This window comes from Oncorhynchus masou, unplaced genomic scaffold (assembly GCF_036934945.1).
Source record: "Oncorhynchus masou masou isolate Uvic2021 unplaced genomic scaffold, UVic_Omas_1.1 unplaced_scaffold_4245, whole genome shotgun sequence".
Lineage (NCBI taxonomy): Eukaryota > Metazoa > Chordata > Actinopteri > Salmoniformes > Salmonidae > Oncorhynchus > Oncorhynchus masou.
The window spans coordinates 3,292-24,692 of NW_027010641.1; the positions used below are offsets into that span (position 1 = coordinate 3,292).

Genomic DNA, 21,401 nt, shown 5'->3' on the forward strand with positions numbered 1-21,401 from the left:
CCCCTAGTGGATCAGGAGAATCCCCTAGTGGATCAGGAGAATCCCCTAGTGGATCAGGAGAATCCCTTAGTGGATCAGGAGAATCCCCTAGTGGGTCAGGAGAATCCCCTAGTGGGTCAGGAGAATCCCTTAGTGGATCAGGAGAATCCCCTAGTGGGTCAGGAGAACGCTATTGTCTGTTCTGCAAATAGTTTGTCAGAGACTCTAAAATGTTCGCAATGCGCTCGCTAACATTTAGCTAGCATTCACTATGGGATTTCACATGTACTTATTAGCATTGGTAACCTCCATATTGCAGAGGGGGTTAGAAAACAGCACCCGTGTGTTCAGTGCTGGTATTACTGACTATCCCAGGATGGCACAGGTCGGTATGAAGGTATGACAGTCTGGATACCACCCAAGCCTACTCCGATGCACTTTGAGGAGGCGGGGGGTCGGGGTATAATCCCTCAATGTTCCACTCCTACCTGTTACGGGTCAAAGGTTAGGGTTCAGGACTCCTCTCTCTCCATCTCTTCCTCAGGTAAGAAGCCAGCAGCAGACGACCTGTTTGGAGAGGCAGACGACATCTCATCAGACAGTGATGCTGAGAAACCTCCCACTCCAGGACAACCCCTGGTGAGACACACTTAACCCCCCCACTCCAGGACAACCCCTGGTGAGACACACTTAACCCCCCCACTCCAGGACAACCCCCGGTGAGACACACTTAACCCCCCCACTCCAGGACAACCCCTGGTGAGACACACTTAACCCCCCACTGCAGGACAACCCCTGGTGAGACACATTAACCCCCACTGTAGGACAACCCCTGGTGAGACACACTTAACCCCCCACTGCCAGGACAACCCCTGGTGAGACACACTTAACCCCCCCACTCCAGGACAACCCCTGGTGAGACACCTACCCCCCTACCCCCCCCACTCCAGGACAACCCCTGGTGAGACACACTTAACCCCCCACTCCAGGACAACCCCTGGTGAGACACACTTAACCCCCCCACTCCAGGACAACCCCTGGTGAGACACACTTAACCCCCCCACTCCAGGACAACCCCTGGTGAGACACACTTAACCCCCCACTCCAGGACAACCCCTGGTGAGACACACTTAACCCCCCACTCCAGGACAACCCCTGGTGAGACACACTTAACCCCCCACTCCAGGACAACCCCTGGTGAGACACACTTTACCCCCCACTCCAGGACAACCCCTGGTGAGACACACTTAACCCCCCACTCCAGGACAACCCCTGGTGAGACACACTAACCCCCCACTCCAGGACAACCCTGGTGAGACACACTAACCCCCCACTCCAGGACAACCCCTGGTGAGACACACTTAACCCCCCCACTCCAGGACAACCCCTGGTGAGACACACCTTACCCCCCCCCACTCCAGGACAACCCCTGGTGAGAGACACTTTACCCCCCTACTCCAGGACAACCCCTGGTGAGACACACTTTACCTCTGCATGTTACAAGAACTAATAATGAAGTTTCTGTGTGTGTGTGTCTCTGTGTGTGTCTCTGTGTGTGTCTCTCTGTGTGTCTGTCTCTCTGTGTGTCTGTCTCTCCCCAGGACCAAGAGGATGGTATGGAAGGGGAGCAGGCTGAGGAGGAGCCCGTTCCAGAGACTCGTATCGAGGTGGAGATTCCTAAAGTCAGCACTGATCTAGGATCAGACCTCTACTTCGTCAAACTACCCAACTTCCTCTCTGTTGAGCCCAGGTTAGACTCACCCCAGATGGTCCCAGTTCACTTACTGACCCTAGACCCTGACACCCCCCGGACCCTAACCCTGACCCCTAACTCTGACCTTCCCCTGAGCAGTCCATGTTTTCAGATGTGAAGGTCTGGATAGGTAGAAGCAGTGTCTTCTCTCTGAACTCTGAACTCTGATGTGATGTGTGTGTTCCTCTCTGTTCAGACCCTTTGACTCCCAGTACTATGAAGATGAGTTTGAGGATGAGGAGATGTTGGATGAAGAGGGACGGACCAGGCTCAAACTGAAGGTGTGTGTGTGTGCTCAGTTCTTGCCCTGTGTGTGTGTTGTGATGTGACAGTTTTGTGATGTGACATTGTTGTGTATTGATGTGACAGTGTTGTGTATTGATGTGACAGTGTTGTGTGTGTGTGTGTGTGTGATGTGACAGTGTTGTGTTGTATGTGTGATGTGATAGTGTTGTGAGTGATGTGACAGTATTGTGTGTGTGATGTGACAGTGTTATGAGTGATGTGACAGTGTAGTGTGTGTGATGTGACAGTGTTGGGAGTGATGTGACAGTGTTGTGTGTGTGATGTGACCGTGTTGTGAGTGATGTGACCGTGTTGTGAGTGAGTGATGTGACAGTGATGTGACAGTGATGTGACAGTGTTGTGTGTGTGATGTGACCGTGTTGTGAGTGAGTGATGTGACAGTGATGTGTGTGTGATGGGACAGTGATGTGTTCTGTGTGATGGGACAGTGATGTGTTCTGTGTGTGATGGGACAGTGATGTGTTCTGTGTGATGGGACAGTGATGTGTTCTGTGTGATGGGACAGTGATGTGTTCTGTGTGATGGGACAGTGATGTGTTCTGTGTGATGGGACGGTGTTCTTTGTGATGTGGCAGTGTTACAGTGTGATCTGTTGTGTGTGTGTGATGGGACAGTGTTGTGTGTGTGTGATGGGACAGTGTTGTGTGTGTGTGTGATGGGACAGTGTTGTGTGTGTGTGATGGGACAGTGTTGTGTGTGTGTGATGGGACAGTGTTGTGTGTGATGGGACAGTGATGTGTTCTGAGTGACGTGACAGTGTTCTGTGTGATGTGACAGTGTTGTGTGTGATGTAAGTGTTGTGATGTAAGTGTTGTGATGTAAGTGTTGTGATGTAAGTGTTGTGATGTAAGTGTTGTGATGTAAGTGTTGTGATGTAAGTGTTGTGATGTAAGTGTTGTGATGTAAGTGTTGTGATGTGACAGTGTTCTGTGTGATGGAACAGTGTTCTGTGTGATGGGACCGTGTTCTGTGTGATGGGACAGTGTTCTGTGTGATGTGACCGTGTTCTGTGTGATGGAACAGTGTTCTGTGTGATGGGACCGTGTTCTGTGTGATGGGACAGTGTTCTGTGTGATGGGACAGTGTTCTGTGTGATGGGACAGTGTTCTGTGTGATGGGACAGTGTTCTCTGTGATGTAACAGTGTTCTGTGTGATGTAACAGTGTTGTGATGTAACAGTGTTCTGTGTTCAGGTTGAGAATACTATCCGGTGGAGAGCCAAGAAAGACGAGGAGGGGAACGAGAGCAGAGAGAGTAACGCCCGCATCGTCAAGTGGTCTGACGGCAGGTCAGCACACACACACACACACACACACACACACACACACACACACAAGACCCTCAGAGGGCGAGATGAAGAGGAGTAACGCTGGGACTCCTGATGAAGAGGAGTAATGCTGGACTCCTGATGAAGAGGAGTAACGCTGGACTCCTGATGAAGAGGAGTAACGCTGGACTCCTGATGAAGAGGAGTAACGCTGGACTCCTGATGAAGAGGAGTAACGCTGGACTCCTGATGAAGAGGAGTAACGCTGGACTCCTGATGAAGAGGAGTAACGCTGGACTCCTGATGAAGAGGAGTAACGCTGGACTCTGATGAAGAGGAGTAACGCTGGGACTCCTGATGAAGAGGAGTAACGCTGGGACTCCTGATGAAGAGGAGTAACGCTGGGACTCCTGATGAAGAGGAGTAACGCTGGGACTCCTGATGAAGAGGAGTAACGCTGGACTCCTGATGAAGAGGAGTAACGCTGGGACTCCTGATGAAGAGGAGTAACGCGGGACTCCTGATGAAGAGGAGTAACGCTGGACTCTGATGAAGAGGAGTAACGCTGGACTCCTGATGAAGAGGAGTAACGCTGGGACTCCTGATGAAGAGGAGTAACGCTGGACTCCTGATGAAGAGGAGTAACGCTGGACTCCTGATGAAGAGGAGTAACGCTGGACAGCTGATGAAGAGGAGTAACGCTGGACTCCTGATGAAGAGGAGTAACGCTTGGACTCCTGATGAAGAGGAGTAACGCTGGACAGCTGATGAAGAGGAGTAACGCTGGGACTCCTGGATGAAGAGGAGTAACGCTGGGACTCCTGGATGAAGAGGAGTAACGCTGGACTCCTGATGAAGAGGAGTAACGCTGGGACTCCTGATGAAGAGGAGTAACGCTGGGACTCCTGATGAAGAGGAGTAACGCTGGACTCCTGATGAAGAGGAGTAACGCTGGACTCCTGATGAAGAGGAGTAACGCTGGACTCCTGATGAAGAGGAGTAACGCTGGACTCCTGATGAAGAGGAGATAACAGCTGTACTCCTGATGAAGAGGAGTAACGCTGGACTCCTGATGAAGAGGAGTAACGCTGGACTCCTGATGAAGAGGAGTAACGCTGGGACTCCTGATGAAGAGGAGTAACGCTGGGACTCTGATGAAGAGGAGTAACGCTGGGACTCCTGATGAAGAGGAGTAACGTGGACTCCTGATGAAGAGGAGTAACGCTGGACTCCTGATGAAGAGGAGTAACGCTGGACTCCTGATGAAGAGGAGTAACGCTGGACTCCTGATGAAGAGGAGTAACGCTGGACTCCTGATGAAGAGGAGTAACGCTGGACTCCTGATGATTGTGCTTGAATAATTAATACATTGATTTAACAATGGGGAAATGTGTGTTGACATGTGTATGTATCTGTGGATGTGTTCTCTCTTCACAGCATGTCTCTCCACCTGGGTAACGAGGTGTTTGATGTGTTCTGTCTCCACAGCATGTCTCTCCACCTGGGTAACGAGGTGTTTGATGTGTTCTGTCTCCACAGCATGTCTCTCCACCTGGGTAACGAGGTGTTTGATGTGTTCTGTCTCCGCAGCATGTCTCTCCACCTGGGTAACGAGGTGTTTGATGTGTATAAAGCTCCTCTCCAAGGAGACCACAACCACCTGTTCATCAGACAAGGAACTGGACTACAGGGACAGGCTGTGTTCAAGACCAAACTCACCTTCAGGTAACACTGTCTATACACACACACACACACACACTGTATGTAGGCATACACACACCTTGCCCTTTGTCTGAACCCCAACCCAAAGCTCTGAAAGACATCATGCACCGAATACAGGAACACGTTCCGTCCAGATGGAATAGTAGACAACAACACATTATCTAAGCTGAGCTCCCTCCAGATGGAATAATGGACAACAACACATTATCTAAGCTGAGCTCCGTCCAGATGGAAGGGTGGACAACAACACAGTATCTAAGCTGAGCTCCCTCCAGATGGAATAGTGGACAACAACACATTTTCTAAGCTGAGCTCCGTCCAGATGGAAGGGTGGACAACAACACAGTATCTAAGCTGAGCTCCCTCCAGATGGAATAGTGGACAACAACACATTATCTAAGCTGAGCTCCGTCCAGATGGAATAGTGAACAACAATACAGTATCTAAGCTGACCTCCGTTCAGATGGAATAGTGAACAACAACACAGTATCTAAGCTCCATCCAGATGGAATAGTGAACAACAACACAGTATCTAAGCTGAGCTCCGTCCAGATGGAATAGTGGACAACAACACATTATCTAAGCTGAGCTCCGTCCAGATGGAATAGTGAACAACAACACAGTATCTAAGCTGAGCTCCGTCCAGATGGAATGTTTGTTTTGGTACAGTATTACAATAGAACAGGACTTGTTTTGGTACAGTATTACAATAGAACAGGACTTGTTTTGGTACAGTATTAGAATAGAATGGGACTTGTTTTGGTACAGTATTACAATAGAACAGGACTTGTTTTGGTACAGTATTAGAATAGAATGGGACTTGTTTTGGTACAGTATTACAATAGAACAGGACTTGTTTTGGTACAGTATTACAATAGAACAGGACTTGTTTTGGTACAGTATTACAATAGAACAGGACTTGTTTTGGTACAGTATTACAATAGAACAGGACTTGTTTTGGTACAGTATTACAATAGAGCTGGCTTTGTACAGTATCACAATAGAACAGGACTTGTTTTGGTACAGTATTACAATAGAATGGGACTTGTTTTGGTACAGTATTACAATAGAACAGGACTTGTTTTGGTACACTATTACAATAGAACAGGACTTGTTTTGGTACAGTATTACAATAGAACAGGACTTGTTTTGGTACAGTATTACAATAGAACAGGACTTGTTTTGGTACAGTATTACAATAGAACAGGACTTGTTTTGGTACAGTATTACAATAGAACAGGACTTGTTTTGGTACAGTATTACAATAGAACAGGACTTGTTTTGGTACAGTATTACAATAGAACAGGACTTGTTTTGGTACAGTATTACAATAGAACAGGACTTGTTTTGGTACAGTATTACAATAGAACAGGACTTGTTTTGGTACAGTATTACAATAGAACAGGACTTGTTTTGGTACAGTATTACAATAGAACAGGACTTGTTTTGGTACAGTGATTACAATAGAACAGGACTTGTTTTGGTACAGTATTACAATAGAACAGGACTTGTTTTGGTACAGTATTACAATAGAACAGGACTTGTTTTGGTACAGTATTACAATAGAACAGGACTTGTTTTGGTACAGTATTACAATAGAACGGGACTTGTTTTGGTACAGTATTACAATAGAACAGGACTTGTTTTGGTACAGTATTACAATAGAATGGGACTTGTTTTGGTACAGTATTACAATAGAACAGGACTTGCTTTGGTACAGTATTAGAATGGGACTTGTTTTGGTACAGTATTACAATAGAACGGGACTTGTTTTGGTACAGTATTATAATAGAACAGGACTTGTTTTGGTACAGTATTACAATAGAACAAGACTTGTTTTGGTACAGTATTACAATAGAACGGGACTTGTTTTTGGTACAGTATTACAATAGAACGGTACTTGTTTTGGTACAGTATTACAATAGAACAGGACTTGTTTTGGTACAGTATTACAATAGAACAGGACTTGTTTTGGTACAGTATTACAATAGAACAGGACTTGTTTTGGTACAGTATTACAATAGAACAGGACTTGTTTTGGTACAGTATTACAATAGAACAGGACTTGTTTTGGTACAGTATTACAATAGAACAGGACTTGTTTTGGTACAGTATTACAATAGAACAGGACTTGTTTTGGTACAGTATTACAATAGAACGGGACTTGTTTTGGTACAGTATTACAATAGAACAGGACTTGTTTTGGTACAGTATTACAATAGAACAGGACTTGTTTTGGTACAGTATTACAATAGAACGGGACTTGTTTTGGTACAGTATTACAATAGAACGGGACTTGTTTTGGTACAGTATTACAATAGAACGGGACTTGTTTTGGTACAGTATTACAATAGAACAGGACTTGTTTTGGTACAGTATCACAATAGAACAGGACTTGTTTTGATACAGTATTACAATAGAACAGGACTTGTTTTGGTACAGTATTACAATAGAACAGGACTTGTTTTGGTACAGTATTACAATAGAACAGGACTTGTTTTGGTACAGTATTACAATAGAACAGGACTTGTTTTGGTACAGTATTACAATAGAACAGGACTTGTTTTGGTACAGTATTACAATAGAACAGGACTTGTTTTGGTACAGTATTACAATAGAACAGGACTTGTTTTGGTACAGTATTACAATAGAACAGGACTTGTTTTGGTACAGTATTACAATAGAACAGGACTTGTTTTGGTACAGTATTACAATAGAACAGGACTTGTTTTGGTACAGTATTACAATAGAACAGGACTTGTTTTGGTACAGTATTACAATAGAACAGGACTTGTTTTGGTACAGTATTAGAATAGAACAGGACTTGTTTTGGTACAGTATTACAATAGAACAGGACTTGTTTTGGTACAGTATCACAATAGAACAGGACTTGTTTTGGTACAGTATTACAATAGAACAGGACTTGTTTTGGCACAGTATTACAATAGAACAGGACTTGTTTTGGTACAGTATTACAATAGAACAGGACTTGTTTTGGTACAGTATTACAATAGAACAGGACTTGTTTTGGTACAGTATTACAATAGAACAGGACTTGTTTTGGTACAGTATTACAATAGAACGGGACTTGTTTTGGTACAGTATTACAATAGAACAGGACTTGTTTTGGTACAGTATTACAATAGAACAGGACTTGTTTTGGTACAGTATTACAATAGAACAGGACTTGTTTTGGTACAGTATTACAATAGAACGGGACTTGTTTTGGTACAGTATTACAATAGAACAGGACTTGTTTTGGTACAGTATTACAATAGAACAGGACTTGTTTTGGTACAGTATTACAATAGAACAGGACTTGTTTTGGTACAGTATTACAATAGAACGGGACTTGTTTTGGTACAGTATTACAATAGAACAGGACTTGTTTTGGTACAGTATTACAATAGAACAGGACTTGTTTTGGTACAGTATTACAATAGAACGGGACTTGTTTTGGTACAATAGAACAGGACTTGTTTTGGTACAGTATTACAATAGAACAGGACTTGTTTTGGTACAGTATTACAATAGAACAGGACTTGTTTTGGTACAGTATTACAATAGAACGGGACTTGTTTTGGTACAGTATTACAATAGAACGGGACTTGTTTTGGTACAGTATTACAATAGAACGGGACTTGTTTTGGTACAGTATTACAATAGAACGGGACTTGTTTTTGGTACAGTATTACAATAGAACAGGACTTGTTTTGGTACAGTATTACAATAGAACGGGACTTGTTTTGGTACAGTATTACAATAGAACGGGACTTGTTTTGGTACAGTATCACAATAGAACAGGACTTGTTTTGGTACAGTATCACAATAGAACAGGACTTGTTTTGGTACAGTATTACAATAGAACAGGACTTGTTTTGGTACAGTATTACAATAGAAGGGGACTTGTTTTGGTACAGTATTACAATAGAACAGGACTTGTTTTGGTACAGTATTACAATAGAACAGGACTTGTTTTGGTACAGTATTACAATAGAACAGGACTTGTTTTGGTACAGTATTACAATAGAACAGGACTTGTTTGGTACAGTATTACAATAGAACAGGACTTGTTTTGGTACAGTATTACAATAGAACAGGACTTGTTTTGGTACAGTATTACAATAGAACAGGACTTGTTTTGGTACAGTATTACAATAGAACAGGACTTGTTTTGGTACAGTATTACAATAGAACAGGACTTGTTTTGGTACAGTATTACAATAGAACAGGACTTGTTTTGGTACAGTATTACAATAGAACAGGACTTGTTTTGGTACAGTATTACAATAGAACAGGACTTGTTTTGGTACAGTATTACAATAGAACGGGACTTGTTTTTGGTACAGTATTACAATAGAACGGGACTTGTTTTGGTACAATAGAACAGGACTTGTTTTGGTACAGTATTAGAATAGAACAGGACTTGTTTTGGTACAGTATTACAATAGAACAGGACTTGTTTTGGTACAATAGAACGGGACTTGTTTTGGTACAGTATTACAATAGAACAGGACTTGTTTTGGTACAGTATTACAATAGAACGGGACTTGTTTTGTTTCAATAGAACAGGACTTGTTTTGGTACAGTATTACAATAGAACAGGACTTGTTTTGGTACAGTATTACAATAGAACGGGACTTGTTTTGGTACAGTATTACAATAGAACGGGGACTTGTTTTGGTACAATAGAACGGGACTTGTTTTTGGTACAGTATTACAATAGAACAGGACTTGTTTTTGGTACAGTATTACAATAGAACGACTTGTTTTGAGTACAGTATTACAATAGAACGTGGACTTGCTCTTGGCACAATAGAACAGTGGGACTTGCTTGGTACAGTATTACAATAGAACAGGACTTGTTTTGTACAGTATTGCTAATGAACAACAGGACTTGTTTTGGGTATATATATTGTAATAGAACGGGACTTGTTTTGGGTATTGTAGCATTACAATAGAACGTGGGACTTGTTTTGGTACAGTATTACAATAGAACGGGACTTGTTTTGGTACAGTATTACAATAGAACGGGACTTGTTTTTGGTACAGTATTACAATAGAACAGGACTTGTTTTGGTACAGTATTACAAGAACGGGGACTTGTTTTGCACAGTATTACAATAGAACGGGACTTGTTTTGGTACAGTATCACAATAGAACAGGACTTGTTTTGGTACAGTATCACAATAGAACAGGACTTGTTTTGGTACAGTATTACAATAGAACAGGACTTGTTTTGGTACAGTATTACAATAGAAGGGGACTTGTTTTGGTACAGTATTACAATAGAACAGGACTTGTTTTGGTACAGTATTACAATAGAACAGGACTTGTTTTGGTACAGTATTACAATAGAACAGGACTTGTTTTGGTACAGTATTACAATAGAACAGGACTTGTTTGGTACAGTATTACAATAGAACAGGACTTGTTTTGGTACAGTATTACAATAGAACAGGAGACTTGTTTTGGTACAGTATTGCAATAGAACAGGACTTGTTTTGGTACAGTATTACAATAGAAACAGGACTTGTTTTGTGCACAGTATTACAATAGAACGGACTTGTTTTGGTACAGTATTACAACAGAACTGGGACTTGTTTTAGCACAATAGAACAGTGACTTGTTTTGGTACAGTATTAGAATAGAACAGGACTTGTTTTGGTACAGTATTAAGCAATAGAACAGGACTTGTTTTGGTACAGTAAGAGCAATAGAACGGGACTTGATTTGGTACAATAGAACAGACTTGTTTTGGTACAGCATATAATAGAACAGGCTTGTTTTGGTACAGTATTACAATAGAACAGGACTTGTTTTGGTACAGTATTATAATAGGAACGGGACTTGTTTGGTAGCAGTATTATAATAGAACAGACTTGTTTTGTACAGTATTATAATAGAACAGGACTTGTTTTGTACAGTATTATAATAGAACGGGACTTGTTTTGGTACAGTATTACAATAGAACAGGACTTTGTTTTGGTACAGTATTACAATAGAACGGGACTTGTTTTGGTACAGTATTACAATAGAACAGGACTTGTTTTGGTACAGTATTACAATAGAACGGGACTTGTTTTTGTACAGTATTACAATAGAACAGGACTTGTTTTGGTACAGTATTACAATAGAACAGGACTTGTTTTGGTACAGTATTATAATAGAACAGACTTGTTTTGGTACAGTATTACAATAGAACAGGACTTGTTTTGGTACAGTATTATAATAGGAACAGGGCTTGTTTTGGTACAGTATTACAATAGAACAGACTGTTTTGGTACAGTATTATAATAGAACGGGACTTGTTTTGGTACAGTATTATAATAGAACGGGACTTGTTTTGGTACAGTATTACAATAGAACAGGACTTGTTTTGGTACAGTATTAGAATAGAATGGGACTTGTTTTGGTACAGTATTACAATAGAACAGGACTTGTTTTGGTACAGTATTAGAATAGAATGGGACTTGTTTTGGTACAGTATCACAATAGAACGGGACTTGTTTTGGTACAGTATCACAATAGAACAGGACTTGTTTTGGTACAGTATTACAATAGAACGGGACTTGTTTTGGTACAGTATCACAATAGAACAGGACTTGTTTTGGTACAGTATTAGAATGGGACTTGTTTTGGTACAGTATTACAATAGAACGGGACTTGTTTTGGTACAGTATTACAATAGAACAGGACTTGTTTTGGTACAGTATTACAATAGAACGGGACTTGTTTTGATACAATAGAACAGGACTTGTTTTGGTACAGTATTACAATAGAACGGGACTTGTTTGGTACAGTATTACAATAGAACAGGACTTGTTTTGGTACAGTATTACAATAGAACGGGACTTGTTTTGGTACAGTGTTATGAGACTGAAAGTTCCTCTTTCAGTTTAAAGGAACAAACATGAATGTCTGATTGAGAGATAAAGCTGTTACTGCGTGTTTTCTCTCCAGACCCCACTCCACAGACAGTGCCACCCACAGGCTGTTACTGTGTGTTTTCCCTCCAGACCCCACTCCACAGACAGTGCCACCCACAGGCTGTTACTGTGTGTTTTCCTCCAGACCCCACTCCACAGACAGTGCCACCCACAGGCTGTTACTGTGTGTCTTCCTCCAGACCCCACCCACAGACAGTGCCACCCACAGGCTGTTACTGTGTGTTTTCCCTCCAGACCCCACTCCACAGACAGTGCCACCCACAGGCTGTTACTGTGTGTTTTCCCTCCAGACCCCACTCCACAGACAGTGCCACCCACAGGCTGTTACTGTGTGTTTTCCTCCAGACCCCACTCCACAGACAGTGCCACCCACAGGCTGTTACTGTGTGTTTTCCCTCCAGACCCCACTCCACAGACAGTGCCACCCACAGGCTGTTACTGTGTGTTTTCCCTCCAGACCCCACTCCACAGACAGTGCCACCACAGGCTGTTACTGTGTGTTTTCCCTCCAGACCCCACTCCACAGACAGTGCCACCCACAGGCTGTTACTGTGTGTTTTCCCTCCAGACCCCACTCCACAGACAGTGCCACCCACAGGCTGTTACTGTGTGTTTTCCTCCAGACCCCACTCCACAGACAGTGCCACCCACAGGCTGTTACTGTGTGTTTTCCCCTCCAGACCCCACTCCACAGACAGTGCCACCCACAGGCTGTTACTGTGTGTTTTCCTCCAGACCCCACTCCACAGACAGTGCCACCCACAGCTGTTACTGTGTGTTTTCCCCCTCCAGACCCCACTCCACAGACAGTGCCACCCACAGGCTGTTACTGTGTGTTTTCCCTCCAGACCCCACTCCACAGACAGTGCCACCCACAGGCTGTTACTGTGTGTCTTCCCTCCAGACCCCACTCCACAGACAGTGCCACCCACAGGCTGTTACTGTGTGTCTTCCCCTCCAGACCCCCACCCACAGACAGTGCCACCCACAGGTTGTTACTGTGCTTTCCTCCAGACCCCACTCCACAGACAGTGCCACCCACAGGCTGTTACTGTGTGTTTTCCTCCAGACCCCACTCCACAGACAGTGCCACCCACAGGCTGTTACTGTGTGTTTTCCCTCCAGACCCCACTCCACAGACAGTGCCACCCACAGGCTGTTACTGTGTGTTTTCCCTCCAGACCCCACTCCACAGACAGTGCCACCCACAGGAAGATGACCCTCTCTCTGGCTGACCGCCGTTCAAGACCCAGAAGATCAGAATACTGCCCATGGCTGGACGAGGACCCTGAGTCTCACGCAACGAGATGATCAAGGTAACGCACGTTGGACTCTGTCATTTCATATAGGATGTCGTGTAATAAGGTTATGAGATGCGGTGTAATGTTAGCAGAACTACACCTGACAAAAATATTAACGCAAAAATGCAACGGTTTTAAAAGATTTTTTACTGAGTTACAGTTCATATAAGTAAATCAGTTAATTGAAATAAATTCATTAGGTAGGCCCTGATCTATGGATTTGACATGACTGGAATACAGATATGCATCTGTTGGGCACAGATACCTTAGATAAAGAAAAACCAGTCAGTATCTGGTGTGACCACCATTTGACTCATGCAGCGTGACACATCTCCTTCACATAGAGTTGATCAGCCTGCTGATTGTGGCCTGTGGAACGTTGTCCCACTCCCTCTTCAATGGCTGTGTGGAGTTGCTGGAATGTGCTGGGAACTGGAAACACGTTGTTCTATACGTTGATCCAGAGCATCCCAAACATGCTCAATGGGTGACATGTCTGGTGAGAATGCAGGCCATGGAAGAACTGGGAAAATGTTCAGCTTCCAGGAATTGTGTCCAGATCCTTGCGACATGGGGTCGTGCTATCATTCTGAATTATGAGTGATGGCAGGCGGATGAACGGCATGACCATGAACCTCAAGATCTCGTTGTTCATAGTTTATGCCTGCCCCATACCATCATGGTGTGTGTCCTCTGTTCACAACGTGCTGGACATCAGCAAATTGCTCGCCCCACACAACACCACACGCTGTCTGCCATCTGCCTGGTACAGCTGAAACTCCTGTGTGCCATCTGCCCGGTACAGCTGAAACTCCTGTGTGCCATCTGCCTGGTACAGCTGAAACTCCTGTGTGCCATCTGCCTGGTACAGCTGAAACTCCTGTGTGCCATCTGCCCGGTACAGCTGAAACACCTGTGTGCCATCTGCCTGGTACAGTTGAAACTCCTGTGTGCCATCTGCCCGGTACAGCTGAAACTCCTGTGTGCCATCTGCCCGGTACAGCTGAAACTCCTGTGTGCCATCTGCCCGGTACAGCTGAAACTCCTGTGTGCCATCTGCCCGGTACAGCTGAAACTCCTGTGTGCCATCTGCCCGGCACAGCTGAAACTCCTGGTGTGCCAGTGGCCGTCTTCGGGAGCATTCACCCCACTGAAGTCGGTTACAACTGAACTGCAGTCAGGTCAAGACCCCAGTGAGGAAACGACGAACACTCAGATGAGCTTCCCCGAGACGCTTTCTTGACCGTTTGTACAGAACTGTTGTACAAACCCACAGTTTCGACAGTTTGTCCGGGTGGCCGGTTTCAGGCGATCCGCAGGTGAAGAAGTCGGGGCTGGTGTGTGAAGGTTCTGGGCTGGTGCGTGTTGTAAGGCCGGTTGGACGACTGCCAAATTCTCTGAGACGATGTTACGGAGGTGCTTTATGGTAGAAATTAACATCACATTCTCTGGACATTCCTGCAGCTAGCATGCCAATTTCACGATCCTCAAAAAAAAAACTTGAGACATCTGTGTCGTTGTATTATGTGACAAAACTGCACATTTTAGAGAGGCCTTTTATTGTCCCCCAGCAGAAGGTGCACCTGTGTAACGATCATGCTGTTGAATCAGTTTGATATTCCACACCTGTCAGGTGGATGGATTATCTTGGCAAAAGAGAAATTCTCACTAACAGGGATGGAAATACATTTGTGGACAACATTTGAGAGAAATAAACTTTTTGTGAATATGTGAACATTTCTTGAATCATTTATATCATCAGCTCATTAAAAACATGGGACCAACACTTTACATGTTGAGGTTTATATTTTTGTTCAGTTTAATTAACTACAGTCTGGAGACGAGACAGACTTTCTGTTGTTTCTAGAAGCACTGACTGGGCTTCTGTTGCTGATTACAGTCTCCTATATTTACTCAGAACATTTCAAATAGACAGGACGACACCTTATCTCTATTGGAGGGGGTTAAATGTTGCCCCCCCCCCCCCCTACAGAAAGAGGAGGAGCGTCTGCGCGTCTATCCGTCAGTGAGGGCCAACAGCGACGGATGAGAGAGAAGCAGCACCAACGAGGGCTGAGCGCCGGTTACCTGGAGCCCGATCGCTTATGACGACGATGAGGAGGGCGACGAGTCGGTCAGCCTGGCCGCCATCAAGAGCAAATACAAGGGAGGAGGAGGAGGGCTGAGGGGTGAGGACACACACAACATATCTAAACAGAGACGCGTCCAGATCTAATACAAGGGAGGAGGAGGAGGGCTGAGGGGTGAGGACACACACAACATATCTAAACAGAGACACGTCCAGATCAAATACAAGGGAGGAGGAGGAGGGCTGAGGGGTGAGGACACACAACATATCTAAACAGAGACACGTCCAGATCAAATACAAGGGAGGAGGAGGAGGGCTGAGGGGTGAGGACACACACAACATATCTAAACAGAGACACGTCCAGATCAAATACAAGGGAGGAGGAGGAGGGCTGAGGGGTGAGGACACACACAACATTTCTAAACAGAGACAAGTCCAGATCAAATACAAGGGAGGAGGAGGAGGGCTGAGGACACACACACCATATCTAAACAGAGACACGTCCAGATCAAATACTAGGGAGGAGGAGACAGCGAAAGTGTTTGTATTTGCTCATTTTAATGCGTTCTCTCTCCTCCTCTCCTCCGTCCCCACTTCTTTCTCTTCCGTCTCCTCTCCTCCGTCCCTCTCCTCTCTTCCATCTCTCCTCTCCTCCGTCCCCCTCCTCTCCTCCGTCTCTCCTCCACTCTTTCTCTTCCCTCCCTCTCCTCTCTCCATATAGAGGAACGTGCTCGGATCTACTCGTCTGACAGTGATGAGGGTTCTGATGATGATAAAGCCCAGAGACTGCTCAAGGCCAAGAAACTAGACTCTGACGAGGTGAGACACACACACACAGGTGTTAGTACAGGGAGAATGGAGAGATGACAGAGGGTGCAGTCCTATGATCTACCAGCAGGAGACATTGTGAATCACTACATATCGGAATCTAGTTCAGCTAACAAAGCACTTTGAGGCAGATCTGAAGTGAGTCAAATCACATTTTGCCTCTTTCTCTCTCCCCTCTTTGTATCTCCCTCTTTGTGTCTCCCCCTCTTGTGTCTCCCCTCTTGTTTCACCCCCTCTTTCCTCTCCCCCTCTTTCTCTCTCCCCCTCTTTTCTCTCCCCCTCTTCTCTCTCCCCTTTCTCTCTCCCCTCTCTTTCTCTCTCCCCCTCTTCTCTCTCTCCTCCTCTCTCCTCCCCCCTCTTTCTCTCTCCCCCCTTTCTCTCTCCCCCTCTTTCCCTCTCCCCTTCTTTCCCTCTTTCTTCTCCCCCTCTTCTTCCTCCCCTTTGTTTTCTCCCCTCTTTCTCTCTCCCCCTCTTTCCCTCTTTGTTTTCTCCTCCTCTTTGTTTTCTCCTCTTTCTCTCTCCCCCTCTTTCTCTTCCTCTCTTCTCCCTCCCCTTTTGTTTTCTACCCCTTTCTCTCTCCCCCTCTTCTCTCTCCCCTCTTTCTCTCTCCCCTTTCTCTCCTCCCTCCCTCCCTCTAGGGCTTTCACTCCCCTCTTTCTCTCTCCCCGCTATTTCTCTCTCCCCCTCTTTTACTCCCCCTCTTCTCTTCCCTCTCCCCCTCTTTCTTTTTATTTCTCTTTTTCTCTCTCCCCCTCTCTCTCTCCCCCTCTTTCTTTTCTCCTCTCTAGGAAGGGGGAGAGTTCAGGGAAGAGGAAGGCTGAGGAGGATGGGAGGAGGAGGAGGTGGAACCCAAGAAGGTAAAGAAATACGTCATCAGTGACGAAGAGGAGGAGGAAGATGATGAATGATGTCATTTTTTTTATCATACCACTGTATCATCAGTGTTTTGTTATATCCAGTGCGTATGCGATGTAGACCTAAACGTTTCATTTGTAGTTTGTATATTTTCTAATGATGACTGTGTGAGTGAGAGAGAGCGAGCTCTGTACAGCTGTAGGAATAAAGACAAGATGAACTAAGTGTTTATCTCAATGACCAAACCTCAGTGTCTTTGTTATGATTATTTTTAGAGTTCAGTTTTTGTTTTGAGATGTTCATTTTCTAATGGAGGTTAAAGATGAAGAGTTGAGGGGGGGGACTGTCTGGGGATGATGGACTGTCTGACCTCTTCACTAACAGTAGATACTGTTCATTCCATCTGGCACAGCAGAGAGAAGGAATGGAGGATGAGGGATGGGTAAGAGGAGAGAGGAGGATGGGTGAGAGGAGGATGGGTAAGGGGGAGGGGAGGATTGCAAGAGGGGAGGGAGGATTGGTAAGAGGGAGGGGAGGATGGGTGAGAGGAGGATGAGGATGGGTGAGAGGAGGATGAGGATGGGTGAGAGGAGGATGGGTAAGAGGTGGAGAGGAGGATGGGTAAGAGGAGAGAGGAGGATGGGTAAGAGGGGAGGGGAGGATGGGTAAGAGGAGAGAGGAGGATGGGTAAGAGGGGAGGGGAGGATGGGTCAGAGGAGAGGAGGATGGGTAAGAGGGGAGCGGAGTGGTGGAGGATGAAGATGGGTCAGAGGAGAGAGGAGGATGAGGATGGGTAAGAGAGGAGAGAGGGGGGTTAGTGACCAGTCTTTGTGAACATCTCAGACTCCTCACGTCCTCTCTCGTCTCCTCAAAACCAATTGGGACAGGAGTGGGTTTTAAGAAGGTGACGAGGAATATAGTGGGAGTAGAATTAAGAGAGAGAGGGGTGAGTAGAGGAGGGGGAGGACAATGAGGCTGGTTATTGATTGTTGCACCATACACTGAGGGCCTCATATACACAGGGCCCATTCAACCCTACACTCTGACACACAGCCTCATACACAGGCCCATTCAACCCTACACTCTGACACAGGGTCATATACACAGGGCCCATTCAACCCTACACTCTGACACAGCAGCCTATATACACAGGGCCACATTCAACCCTACACTCTGACACACAGCCTCATATACACAGGCCCATTCAACCCTACACTCTGACACACAGCGTCATATACACAGGGCCACATTCAACCCTACACTCTGACACACAGCCCCATACACAGGGCCCATTCAACCATACACTCTGACACACAGCCTCATATACACAGGGCCACATCAACCATACACTCTGACACACAGCGTCCTATACACAGGGCCCATTCAACCCTACACTCTGACACACAGCCTCATATACACAGGGCCACATTCAACCCTACACTCTGACACACAGCCTCATATACACAGGGCCCATTCAACCCTACACTCTGACACACAGCCTCATATACACAGGGCCCATTCAACCCTACACTCTGACACACAGTGTCATATACACAGGGCCCATTCAACCCTACACTCTGACACACAGCCTCATATACACAGGGCCCATTCAACCCTACACTCTGACACACAGCCTCATATACACATCATATACACAGGGCCCATTCAACCTACACTCTGACACACAGCCTCATATACACAGGGCCCATTCAACCCTACACTCTGACACACAGCCTCCTATACACATGGCCCATTCAACCCTACACTCTGACACACAGCCTCATATACACAGGGCCCATTCAACCCTACACTCTGACACACAGCGTCATATACACAGGGCCCATTCAACCCTACACTCTGACACACAGCGTCATATACACATGGCCCATTCAACCCTACACTCTGACACACAGCCTCATATACACAGGGCCCATTCAACCCTACACTCTGACACACAGCGTCATATACACAGGGCCCATTCAACCCTACACTCTGACACAGCCTCATATACACAGGGTCCATTCAACCCTACACTCTGACACACAGCGTCATATACACAGGGTCCATTCAACCCTACACTCTGACACACAGCCTCATATACACAGGGCCCATTCAACCCTACACTCTGACACACAGCCTCACATACACAGGGTCCATTCAACCCTACACTCTGACACACGGCCTCATATACACAGGGCCCATTCAACCCTACACTCTGACACACAGCCTCATATACACAGGGCCACATTCAACCCTACACTCTGACACACAGCCTCATATACACAGGGCCCATTCAACCCTACACTGACACACAGCGCTCCCATACACAGGGTCCATTCAACCCTACTCTGACACACCTCATATACACAGGGCCCATTCAACCCTACACTCTGACACACGGCCTCATATACACAGGGCCCATTCAACCCTACACTCTGGACACACAGCCTCATATACACAGGGCCCATTCAACCCTACACTCTGACACAGCGTCATATACACAGGGCCCATTCAACCCACACTCTGACACAGCCTCATACACACAGGGCCCATTCAACCCTACACTCTGACACACAGCGTCATATACACAGGGCCCATTCAACCCTACACTCTGACACAGCCTCATATACACAGGGCCTACACTCTGACACACCACAGGGTCCATTCAACCCTACACTCTGACACACAGCCTCCTATACACAGGGCCCATTCAACCCAACACTCTGACACACAGCCTCATATACACAGGGTCCATTCAACCCTACACTCTGACACACAGTGTCATATACACAGGGCCCATTCAACCCCTACACTCTGACACACAGCCTCATATACACAGGGCCCATTCAACCCTACACTCTGACCACTGACACACAGGGTCCATTCAACCCTACATACACAGGGCCCATTCAACCCTACACTCTGACACACAGTGTCATATACACAGGGCCCATTCAACCCTACACTCTGACACACAGCCTCATATACACAGGGCCCATTCAACCCTACACTCTGACACACAGGTCATTCACAGGGCCCATTCAACCCTACACTCTGACACACAGGGCCCATTCAACCCTACACTCTGACACACAGCCTCATATACACAGGGCCCATTCAACCATACACTCTGACACACAGCCTCCTATACACAGGGCCCATTCAACCCTACACTCTGACACACAGCCTCATATACACAGGGTCCATTCAACCCTACACTCTGACACACAGTGTCATATACACAGGGCCCATTCAACCCTACACTCTGACACACAGCCTCATATACACAGGGCCCATTCAACCCTACACTCTGACACACAGTGTCATATACACAGGGCCCATTCAACCCTACACTCTGACACACAGCCTCATATACACAGGGTCCATTCAACCCTACACTCTGACACACAGTGTCATATACACAGGGCCCATTCAACCCTACACTCTGACACACAGCCTCATATACACAGGGCCCATTCAACCCTACACTCTGACACAGCCTCATATACACAGGGTCCATTCAACCCTACACTCTGACACACAGCCTCATATACACAGGGCCCATTCAACCCTACACTCTGACACACAGCCTCATATACACAGGGCCCATTCAACCCTACACTCTGACACACAGCGTCATACACAGGGCCCATTCAACCCTACACTCTGACACACGGCCTCATATACACAGGGCCCATTCAACCCTACACTCTGACACACAGCCTCATATACACAGGGCCCATTCAACCCTACACTCTGACACACAGCGTCATATACACAGGGCCCATTCAACCCTACACTCTGACACAGGGCCTCATATACACAGGGCCCATTCAACCCTACACTCTGACACACAGCCTCATATACACAGGGCCCATTCAACCCTACACTCTGACACACAGCCTCATATACACAGGGCCCATTCAACCCTACACTCTGACACACAGCTATATACACAGGGTCCATTCAACCCTACACTCTGACACACAGGGCCCATTCAACCCTACACTCTGACACACAGCCTCATATACACAGGGCCCATTCAACCCTACACTCTGACACACAGCGTCATATACACAGGGCCCATTCAACCCTACACTCTGACACACAGCGTCATATACAGGGTCCATTCAACCCCACACTTGACACACAGGGCCCATTCAACCCTACACTCTGACACACAGCGTCATATACACAGGGCCCATTCAACCCTACACACTGACACACAGCCTCATATACACAGGGTCCATTCAACCCTACACTCTGACACACAGGGCCCATTCAACCCTACACTCTGACACACAGCCTCATATACACAGGGCCCATTCAACCCTACACTCTGACACAGCGT

At 45.9% G+C, this 21,401-nt stretch overlaps 1 pseudogene; it reads left to right on the top strand.

Moving 5' to 3' along the window:
• Nucleotides 1-378: 378 nt before the first annotated feature.
• On the top strand, nt 379-16,205 carry LOC135534967 (RNA polymerase-associated protein LEO1-like; annotated as a pseudogene).
• Nucleotides 16,206-21,401: the final 5,196 nt, after the last annotated feature.